Source organism: Salvelinus sp. IW2-2015, linkage group LG9, assembly GCF_002910315.2.
Source record: "Salvelinus sp. IW2-2015 linkage group LG9, ASM291031v2, whole genome shotgun sequence".
Taxonomy (NCBI): Eukaryota; Metazoa; Chordata; class Actinopteri; order Salmoniformes; family Salmonidae; genus Salvelinus; species Salvelinus sp. IW2-2015.
In genome coordinates, this window is record NC_036849.1 from 15,242,214 (window position 1) to 15,254,173 (window position 11,960).

General features: G+C 40.3%; 1 protein-coding gene and 1 pseudogene across 1 annotated transcript in view; one reads left to right on the top strand and one right to left on the bottom strand.

Annotated features, from left to right (window-relative positions):
* Positions 1-6,709, bottom strand: part of syne2b (spectrin repeat containing, nuclear envelope 2b) — a 138,237-nt gene extending 131,528 nt beyond the window's left edge. The window contains 1 exon segment of the mRNA XM_023994407.2: positions 6,577-6,709. The gene's annotated coding sequence lies outside the window, so the exon portion shown is untranslated.
* A 2,943-nt stretch (positions 6,710-9,652) lies between these two features.
* On the top strand, positions 9,653-11,724 carry LOC111969006 (glycoprotein hormone beta-5-like; annotated as a pseudogene).
* The last annotated feature ends 236 nt before the right edge of the window (positions 11,725-11,960 follow it).

An 11,960-nucleotide genomic window follows, 5' to 3' on the forward strand; every position in this document is an offset into this window, starting at 1 on the left:
TTGTGATTTCCAGTGTTTAAGCTTCAGGCTGTTGTTATAATCATTGGTGTATATTCAGTGATTATGTCAGTGTTATGTCAGTGTTATGCCAGTGTTGTTATGTCAGTGGTTATATCAGTGTTATGTCAGTGTATGTTCAGTGTTTATGCCAGTGTTATTTCAGTGTTGTTGACTGATCAGTGTCTTGTGTCATGTTATGTTCTAGTGTTAACGTCAGCAGTAATGTTGTCTCTCTGCTTATAACACTGACATAACACTGATATAACAACACTGAAATAACACTGACATAACACTGACATAACACTGACATAACACTGATATAACACTGACATAACAACACTGACATAACACTGAAATAACACTGACATAATACTGACAAAACACTGATATAACACTGACATAACACTGATATAACACTGACATAACACTGACATAAGGAGTGTAGAGAATGTTTATTGCTTCTGTTCAGGTTATTGTTTATGAGTGACACCTTTAATTTAATGCAATACCCTTTACACAAGAACAGTCAATGAGATGCACACATACTGAAATTCACTCAGTAGTAGCAATAGCATACCGATCCATGTATTCACACTTAAAGCCTGTAAATCACAGTCACCGTGTTCCTCAGTTCCCCAGTTATACTTTGTTATGACTGTTGCAACCCTACCACTCACCAGGGTGAAGACAGAAAGCACAACATGGAGAACACCAGGAGACTGCATAATCCAACATTTTGCGAAACATTTTTTATTTATTTATTTTTTTAGGGGTTAGATCAGCTTTAATATTATACGTTTTGAATCAGGTGTCATTTTGCGTATCAGTTCATAAACCATGTGCCATGGAATCAGTACATCAAAAATCTCTTCACAACTACATTATTTTTGCAATCTATGGCACAGCTGTCATTTTTGGGGTCCTTAAATTAAACTGGTAGATTTTTTATTTATCACAATTTTCTTAATGCAGGGCTGTCAGGCAAGTTCCTTACTTTTTCCCTTCCACTTGCCTCTTCCATTTTTGCGGTAATGCTGCAATTAGTTGGTTATGCTGCAATAGTTTATGTGTCGTGGGGCTGGGGTCAGTCTGTTATATCTGGAGTATTTCTCCTGTCTTATCCGGTGTCCTGTGTGAATTGAAGTATGCTCTCTCTAATTCTCTCTCTCTCTCTCGGAGGACCTGAGCCCTAGGACCATGCCTCAGAACTACCTGGCCTGATGACTCCTTGCTGTCCCCAGTTCACCTGGTCGTGTTGTTGCTCCAGTTTCAACTGTTCTGCCTGCGGCTATGGAACCCTGGCCTGTTCACCGGACGTGCTACCTTGTCCCAGACCTGCTATTGTAAACTCTCTAGAGACAGCAGGTGCGGTAGAGATACTCTGAATGATCGGCTATGAAAAGCCAACTGGCATTTACTCCTGAGGTGCTGACCTGTTGCACCCTCTTCAACCACTGTGTGTCACGAATATTACCGAAGGTGGCTCCCCTTCCCGTTCGGGTGGCGCTCGGCGGTCGTCGTCACCGGCCTACTAGCTGCCACCGATGATCCTTTGTTCCTTTTCGTTTGGTTTTGTCTAATTGTTTTCACCTGTTCATTGTTGGGTTGTTAGGGTGGTGTTATTTAAGTTTGTTTAGCCCGCTTATGTTTGTGCGGGCTTGTTTTCTGTTATCTCCACCCGGCACGGCCAGAAGAGGACTGGCCACCCCTCATAGCCTGGTTCCTCTCTAGGTTTCTTCCTAGATTCCAGCCTTTCTAGGGAATTTTTCCTAGCCACTGTGCTTCTACACCTGCATTGCTTGCTGTTTGGGTTTTTAGGCTGGGTTTCTGTACAGCACTTTGTGACATCAGCTGATGTAAGAAGAGCTTTACAAATACATTTTATTGATTGATTGATTGATTGATTGGTTGTAATTTTGGGTAGAGAAGACATTTCCATATATTTTTGTTAGCTGCATGTGTGACATAACTCCACCAGTCCTATTTATGATACAATTTATAATGATCATAATCTTTTTTTGTTGTTGTTTTTTTATAATCAATTAGTATATTTGAGTTTAACCATAATATTTGTTGTATTATTTGTTCTGTCTTTTCTGGTGGATTAAACTGAAATTGCAACCAACTTTCTATGGCTTGTTTTAAAATAGCAATATTTTGATTTCATTTTCAAATAACCGAAAGTGAGAGGTTGTAATCTAAATAAAGGGAAAAGGCCATTCTTGAACATGGGGTGAGACATTCTTACTAATCTGCTAGAGAACCAGCTCAGATTTAAGTATAACTATTGTATGACTGAAGCCTTTAGTGAGAGGTCTATTGCTTTAATATTTAATAATTCTTCACAATTTGTCCTAACCTGAGTCTCAAGCCATGATTGCTTCTATCAGTTTAAGTTCTGTCTCTGGTGGGGGTTGGGGAAGTTCTGTTTTGTCTTGTTTCATGTAGCTCAAGGATGCAAATAAGTGATAGGAAATATGTGTGACCTTTAAAGATGTCTGCTTAATTTCTCTGCTCTCTCTCTGCTCGCTCCACTCTCTCTGCTCTCTCTCAATTATCAAACTTGACTGACAGCTATGAAAAGGCAACAGGTGACTGTGGTCAAAATACTCAATACACAATAACAGTCTTAACCTACAGATCTTCACCTCTCCCTATATAACTTATACAGAGAATAATGGCAATAAACACAGGGTGAACTTTAAAAAGCATAAACACGAGGCGAGGCCTTATCCACCACTGCTAGTGGGTCATTTCGCCAATTTGGTCCCTTATGAGAAGTGTAACTTGGTCCCAAAAAAATAACAGTTGATTTCACCTAATTTTTACATTCTGTCATAAAGAGCACATGTTAAACTTAATAAAAAAGTTTTCCCATCTCAAGAGGTTAAAAATATATACTATGCTCAACCTGATTTTACACAATGATTTGACTATTAAAATAGAAGATATTAAAACACATACTGTATATATATTAAAACAAGAGTTAAGTTCAAATAACAGGGTTGACCTTAAAATGAAAAATCACAAAAAATGTAAATAAATAATCATCTTCAGAAATTACTTTGTCAAAGCAACAAAATAACTAGGGCTTTGGAATGATGGAGAGAACTTGGAAGATATTTTGGGGTTAAGTGGGTTAAAATGGTACTAGAAGTTACAGAAGGTGCACAGAGGGACAAGTAATTCTTTATTTTTTTGGCACATTAGTAAGTCTTTATTCATAATAAAAATAATTTGATTGAATTCTACACGTGGTCTGTATTAAAGGGTACTTTATTTAATATAACAGGATTGATTTAATATCATAATATGTAATATTTATTTAAATATCAAAGGGACGCGAAAGGCACTCATTTCGTGGAAAGACCCTAGTGTCTGGACTGAGAAGCGACTCAATTCAATCATAGACCTAAACTGTGAAACTGTGTTGTCGCTATCCTCAGTGTGGCATCTGTGCTATCCAAAGGTTCATGTCAGCTGAAAAGAGAGAGAGAGAGAGAGAGAGAGAGAGAGAGAGAGAGAGAGAGAGAGAGAGAGAGAGAGAGAGAGAGAGAGAGAGAGAGAGAGAGAAAGGGGGGAGAGGGAGAAAAGGAGAGAGGGGGAGAGAGAGAGAGAGAGAGGGAGAAAATACAAGAGAGAGAAATAGAGAGAGAGGAAATAGAGAGAGAAACAAAGAAAGAGAGAGAGAGAGAGAGAAAGAGAGACAGAGAGAGAGAGAGAGAGAGAGAGAGAGAGAGAGAGAGAGAGAGAGAGAGAGAGAGAGAGAGAGAGAGAGAGAGAGAGAGAGAGAGAGAGAGAGAGAGAGAAAGGGGGGAGAGGGACAGAGATTGTGTGTCCCTGAGACAAAGTCATACAGGGTTGCTCTAATTGTGGATACAGCGGGGTCAAAAACACATACTGTAACAATGCACTGGAAAAAGACCAGGGGGTGGGAAGGCAATAACACAACAACACAGGCTTCAGACATATGACATTGACAGATAGCACCGTCTGTTTGTCCACTGGAACACATGTCCAGTCCATTCACCTAATCACTCCATGGCTGGACAACGAGGTGGAGGGTTACGCACCATAACTTCTATTTCCGTCAACAGTATAGGCCTAACACTTCTTTGTTTTGTTTTTGGAGGACTGAGGGGAAGGGCCTAATCGAACAATATTTGTTGTGCTGGCGCATTTGTTCTGTTTCAGCCTGTGTATGTAATTGGCAACAAAAAACTACAGTGTGGCTTTAATGCAGTCAAGACTTGAGAGCACACAGACCTTTTGTCATGTTTGAACAGAGGTAATAAATCAGTAGTGTGTTGGGCTGGTTCCACCCATCCAGCCAAGCATTCTGACACACACGTGACACAAGTGGGGAGAGATGAGGGTGAGGAAAAATAGTCTCCTGTTTCATTTGAAGAAAGGGACACTGGGAAGGGCAGTTTGGGGCATATGCAGTATCCTGTGTAAGCCTGTGGAGAGACATGAGTGTTCAACAGAGAGAGGGCATTGTTTTCTTTAATCTGCCGACTCAGAGGAGGCAGAGGACAGACAGACAGGCCTCCCCATATCAGAACCACTCAGCCAGTCTAGCCCAGGCCTCACTGGAACAGATTGGCCATTAGGGTCAAGGACATGACTCCCACTCATAATGATGAAGTCATACTGCTCTGATCCGTTCTGCATTTCATTGTTAGTATTTAACATCCAATATGCTGTGCAGAGACATTGTTATTGGCAAAGAGACCAATGACTTGACTGGGCTTGTGCTGTATATCTCCCTCTGGTTGTAGCTTTCATTCATCAGTTCCATAAGCCATGAAGCATGATTTTACATGTCAGATAATTATTTAATGAGCATTCAGGTCCAAGCGGATTCTATGGTTGACTAAATGGACATGAGGACGTTAACATGAGGGAAATTATACTAAGAAAAAGTTTTACAAATCAACTTCCACCTTGTAAAAACTAACTGGCAGATTAGGCTATCTCTGTGAATTTATTCAATCTGAAATATTTGGTCTCTCTGATAGTTTCAAGGCAAAGTTTAATACAAGTAAAGTCATTGTAAACTTTGCCAGACATCTGACTTTTCAGAGCATCTACTTTCTGGGTCTAACTCAAGTCAATCCAATCAATCATGACTGTCATTTCCCTGACCTAATGTTATGGTATGTGCTCAGGAGAACGAGTGTACACTCTTAGGGAAAAAAGGTGCTATCTAGAAACTAGAAGGGTTCTTCGGCTGTCCCCATAGGAGAACCCTTTGAAGAACCCTTCTTGGTTCCAAGTCTAACCATTTTGGGTTCCATGTAGAACTCTTTCCACAGACTCCACAGAGTTCCAAAAGTGTTCTACCAGGAACGAAAAATGGTTTTACCTGGCTGGGACCAAAAAGTGTTCTCCTATGGGGACAGCCGAAGAACCGTTTTGAAACAAAAAAAACTTAAGAATCAACAACTTAAAAGTAAAATGCAAAGATCTCAAATAGAACAGCAACAAAGCAATTGTAAGTAATGCAAAAACTTAATCGACATTGAAAAATAGTCAATGCTAATTCAAGTAGTTTGGTATGTGTTTACAGCTAAAAATAACCTGTAGCATTATTTCCATTCATAAAGAAACTATCAGAGGGTCTTGTCTTGCAAATTGGCTGCATGAATGAAAGTTAATGTGTCCCATAAAAATGCCAGTCATACACTGTTGAGAGGACAGTTAAACATAATCAAACAAGTAAGCTTGTTTTTAGCCTATCAGGCAAAAACTGGTCAATCAAATTTTCCACTAATTTAAACAACAAAATGCAACGTGATGAAGTTGAATCAATGTGGAAAACTGATTGGTTTATCAAAAAGTCATCAATATAAGGGAATGTTGTATTTTTTTCACCCAACTTTTAACCTAAATCCAATGACATGGTGACATTTGTTGTTGGTTTCACGTTGAATTCACGTTAGTTGACAACTCAACCAAATGTCAATCAAACTCGACTTTGAAATGAAGTCCGTGCCCAGTGGGAGGATAGTTTTTTCCATTAGAGTTTAAAATATTCCTCACATAGGTCGAGTTAAGAATAAATGTCGTGCACTTTGACTAGCGAAATGCTAGATAGCACGACAGACGTGTCGACGTCGTGAACTTGCCACTGCCTAAAATAGAGCACCAGTGGGCACGTGTTCAGTGCCGCTCTAGTGCGCTTCAAACCCAAGTTCTGTACTGTCAAGAGTCCTTGAGGCAGACAAGTATGGACCAGAAGAATTTTAATAATATAGGCTATACTGTCGACGTGCAGCTCGTCCTATAGTTCTGTCAAAATATGGTGAAGTTGCCTAATGAGATACTGATCATAGGCCACAGGCTACACGATTTATGAAGAGAGGGGGGAACAAAACTCAAATATGCTAATTAAATGTGCTATATTGGCTAATATGATCATCTGAACACAATTCGGGGGTGAATAGAGGGTCAAATATTGTAACAATAGGCCTAAAATCAAACATTACTAGCTTCTTCAGAGTAAGTAAAGTAATATTGCGCTTTCCAAACTGAAAGCCACTATCATTCATTCGCCAAAAGGTGTCTACTTACATGTAACAAAGTTGAATAGACGTGTTTCAGTTGTCTGGCAATCAGATACAAGTCCGGCAATAACAATACTCATTGATTGGAATAGGGAAAACAGAGTGCGCTGTACAGTACAAGTTGTGAAGCACCAGCACAGTTACACCCCTCCCACCGCGCGCAAATGTGGAGATGTCTACACAACTCCGAGAGTAAAGCGAGCCTCTACCGATCGAGGAGTGGGTTTCAAACCGAGTCCGGCCGGCTAAATATATCAACCAGTCACGTCGGACATACTCCCCATTTTGTCACACCTGTAGGGGTTGGGGGCTATAGCCTACAAAAGTGTATCCCATTGTGACCAGTGGAACAACAACATGAACACTGGTAGTCACTGCAAGAACAACTTCTTCTTCAAATCACATCTCAGAATTCATGTAATATATTGATATAAAACCCATCCACTTCACCAAACGCAGATCTTATGGATAGGTAGGCTTAGAGTGTCCTTTTAGATCTGGATGGATAGGTAGGATTAGAGTGTCCTTTTAGATCTGGATGGATAGGTAGGCTTAGAGTGTCCTTTTAGATCTTATGGATAGGTAGGCTTAGAGTGTCCTTTTAGATCTGGATGGATAGGTAGGCTTAGAGTGCCTTTTTAGATCTGGCATGGATAGGTAGGATTAGAGTGTCCTTTAGATCTGGATGGATAGGTAGGCTTAGAGTGTCCTTTTAGATCTTATGGATAGGTAGGCTTAGAGTGTCCTTTTAGATCTGGATGGATAGGTAGGCTTAGAGTGTCCTTTTAGATCTGGATGGATAGGTAGGATTAGAGTGTCCTTTTAGATCTGGATGGATAGGTAGGCTTAGAGTGTCCTTTTAGATCTTATGGATAGGTAGGCTTAGAGTGTCCTTTTAAGTCTGGATGGATAGGTAGCTTAGAGTGTCTTTTAGATCTGGATGGATAGGTAGATTAGAGTGTCCTTTTAGATCTGGATGGATAGGTAGGCTTAGAGTGTCCTTTTAGATCTTTGATAGAGGCTTAGAGGTTCCTTAATCTGGATGGATAGTAGGCTTAGAGTGTCTTTTAGATCTGGATGGATAGGTAGGATTAGAGTGTCCTTTTAGATCTTATGGCATAGGTAGGCTTAGAGTGTCCTTTTAGATCTCTGGATGGATAGGTAGGCTTAGAGTGTCTTTTAGATCTGGATGGATAGGTAGGATTAGAGTGTCCTTTTAGATCTGGATGGATAGGTAGGCTTAGAGTGTCCTTTTAGATCTTATGGATAGGTAGGCTTAGAGTGTCCTTTTAGATCTGGATGGATAGGTAGGCTTAGAGTGTCTTTTAATCTGGATGGATAGGTAGGATTAGAGTGTCCTTTTAGATCTTATGGATAGGAGGCTTAGAGTGTCCTTTTAGATCTGGATGATAGGTAGGCTTAGAGTGTCCTTTAGATCTGGATGGATAGGTAGGCTTAGAGTGTCCTTTTAGATCTGGATGGATAGGTAGGCTTAGAGTGTCCTTTTAGATTATGGATAGGTAGGATTAGAGTGTCCTTTTAGATCTTATGGATAGGTAGGCTTAGAGTGTCCTTTTAGATCTGGATGGATAGGTAGGCTTAGAGTGTCCTTTTAGATCTTATGATAGGTAGCTTAGAGTGTCCTTTTAGATCTGGATGGATAGGTAGGCTTAGAGTGTCCTTTTAGATCTGGATGGATAGGTAGGATTAGAGTGTCCTTTTAGATCTTATGGATAGGTAGGCTTAGAGTGTCCTTTTAGATCTGGATGGATAGGTAGGCTTAGAGTGTCCTTTTAGATCTTATGGATAGGTAGGATTAGAGTGTCTTTTAGATCTGGATGGATAGGTAGGATTAGAGTGTCCTTTTAGATCTTATGGATAGGTAGGATTAGAGTGGCCTTTTAGATCTTATGGATAGGTAGGCTTAGAGTGTCCTTTAGATCTTATGGATAGGTAGGCTTAGAGTGGCCTTAGATCTGGATGGATAGGTAGGCGCTTAGAGTGTCCTTTTAGATCTCATGGATAGGTAGGCTTAGAGTGTCCTTTTAGATCTGGATGGATAGGTAGGCTTAGAGTGTCCTTTCAGATCTGGCATATACTTCAGCAACACTATTGCCAGCCAGACTAGCGGCTTGGATGGAATCGTAATAATGTCACACCAGCAAATAAACACTCCACTCCTTCTCCTCCAGTGGGTCTATAGCTGACTACAGACTAGAGTGTCAGTGTTACATATCAATTGCTGTATGCGTGGAACAGAGCGAAAAGTTAAACTGTCTCACCAGTTTAAGATCTGCTGTCTGCTGGGGCCATGTAATGAAATTAGTATTTATTGCAGATTTAATTTAGAAAATAAATAAACATAATATACACCTGGCCTTTTGTACAGTTATTGACAACAGCAAAGGCAGCCAGTCCATTATCATTGTATAGTTTTTGAGAATTGCACATTTTTTTCCACCCCACAAGTCATACAGTATCATTAACTAAACATCTATGGTTGGATGAGGTCCTTTGATTTGTGGGAATAGTCAGTCCTGCCAGCAGGAACAAGAGGTCACTACTGTATTATCATCTTAACCAGAGCCAGAGATATACAGGTATTAGAAAACCTGATTTGAGCTTTAAACATGGCTTGAACTTTAGAACTCTTTAGAAAATGCCAGGTAATATGTGATGTCCAGGAAGGGAGGAGGGGCTTAGATGACTGAGATCAGGTGGAGTCATCCCTGACTCATCCTCCCTCCCTGCTACTCTAATCTAACTATAATTGGGTGGAGGTTGAGGTTCATTTCGTAAAGTACTTGAGTTCTTCTGCTCCAATCCCCATTATCCTGAGGGAGACGGTCATTTCATGATGAGCGAAGTATTTACTCATCCAAATAAACCCTCAGGTCTTCTCGTCTCTCTCCCTGCTCTCATCTCCGTTACTGTGGCTGACACATATCAGACCAGACCGTAAAATACTCCTGTCTCCATGGGCTCCACACACTAAACATCCAAATTAGAGCTACAGTAAGTGCTCTGTGAAAATATAAATTAATATTTACAAAATGTAATTACATTTACAGACTTGTACTGAAATGGATAAGAAAACACAGGTTAGTTAGCAGGTCCAGGGAAAGGATCTCACCTGTAAGAACAGCTCCTGAGGTCCATCAGCTAAATTAGCCTGAGTGTAGATCTACATGTATGATTGTGTTTCCCCCCTCTTCCATTTGGATAGCTATGAACAAAGAAGCAGCCACAGTCCCTAATCAGGCTAATGGCCTGTAGTTTACAGGTGACTGGGCTGATGAGGTAGAAAGGCCTAAGGGGGATCAGACAGGAGCCTGACTCTCTGGCAAGAGCCAGTCAGGTTACTAATTCCTGACTGGCTCCTGATTGACATGACATGCTGGGATAAATAGCTGGAAGTTCCTCCCTGGGATCCATTAGCAGGTGCTGTCAGAGACATCACAGCTACCTGAGTTACTGCAGCTCCTGATTCAGAGGTTCAGTGGTAGTCCTCTTCAGTGGAGATCTACTGCAGTGAGACCAGTTGTGAGCCCAGATGACCCAGAGGAGAGGTGCTCAGTGGTGCGTTATAACACTTTAGTTAGATCAGGCACACTTACTCTTTATGGAGTTAGGGTCAGCAATCACAGAGATCTCTGGAATATTTAATTTTTAAAAATTTTGCTTAATAGTTTTTTACATTTTTCATTAAAATACCAACAATAAAGTACAAAAATACTCACCACATTAACTTGCTATACACAAACTATTTGAAGACTTCGATAAAAGATATAGAGATATAGAGAGAGTGTAATGTTAGGCAATAGAGATAACCCTGTGGTGTGGTGTCTGTGCAGGTTGTGTTATGTGCTGCTGTGCTGTACAGTGCTGTAGTCATGGCATTACACCAATCCAGGCTTCATCCGTCAACCTGCCCCGCTTCATTGGCTGTGCTGTCCGGAGTTTACTTTCCAGGCCAGGAAACCAGGCTGTGGCGGGCTGCACATCACCACGGACACCTGCTGGGGGCGCTGTGAGACCTGGGACGTGAGGACGGAGAGCAGGAGAGAGTCCTATGCGGTCAGACTGCAGATAACGGTTACAAATCAGTAGATGTCAGCAAACTCTGTAAACATTTTAATTATGAGTACTAAACTACAGTATGATGATTATTGTAGAACAATGCATCACTGTATCCCGGCTAGAGGCTAAATCGAACAGTGACAAAATAAAGTAAGTAATAAACTAATTTATTATAAACTAATTTATCATAAACTGTACTTCCAATGGAGTAGCGTAATTGTGGAGCTTGTTGAATGAACGAACATGTTAATCGAAATGAACCTTGTCTCTGTGTGTGTCTCTTCAGAAGCCTGTCCTGGACCCTCCCTACATAGTCCTACCATCGTGTGTGTACCTGCAACAAGACACACCTGGTGACGGTGCAGCTGCCTAACTGCTCAGCCAACATGGACCCCATGTATACCTACCCTGTAGCCCTGAGGTGTGACTGTGGAGCAGTGGTGGAAAAAGTTGAGTAAAAAGTAAATTTGAGTAAAAGTAAAGATACCTTAATAGAAAATGACTCAAGTAAAAGTCACCCAGAAAATTACTTCTTGAGTAAAAGTCTAAAAGTATTTGTTTTTAAATATACTTAAGTATCAAAAATAAATGTAATTGCTCAAATATACTTAAGTATCAAAAGTAAAAATCATTTCAAATTCCTTATATTATGCAAACCCGACCGCACAATTTTCTTGTATTTTAAATTTATGGATAGCCAGGGGCACACTTCAACACTCAGAAATAATTCACAAACGAAGCATGTGTGTTTAGTGATTCCACCAGATCAGAGGCAGTAGGGATGACCAGGGATGTTATCTTGATAAGTGTGTGAATGGACCATTTTCCCGTTCTGCTATGCATTCAAAATGTAACGAGTACTTTTGGGTGTCAGGGAAAATGTATGGAGTAAAAAAGTACATTATTTTCTTTAGCAATGTAGTGAAGTAAAAGTAGTCAAAAATATAAATAGTAAAGTACAGATACCCCCAAAAACGACTTAAGCAGTAGTTTAAAATATTTTTACTTAAGTACTTTACACCACCGCTGTGGAGTGTGTCTGACCAGCACCACTGAGTGTATCACCTATGTCTGACTGCTGCCATCACTAGTACTGTACAGGGAGAGCAGCGCTGGACATTTATTCTATGGAGAGAATGGAAATCGCCTTTCTATTTCTTTTTCAAGTCATTATACAACTTGGAAAAACTTGAAACATGTTAATACATTATGTAATCTGATTCGGAATAGTTTATTTCAATAAGATATAGCTCACTCAGCTCTCTTTACTGAAAAAGCAGACGAAAAGAATAAGACGAGTCAAGAAATTCA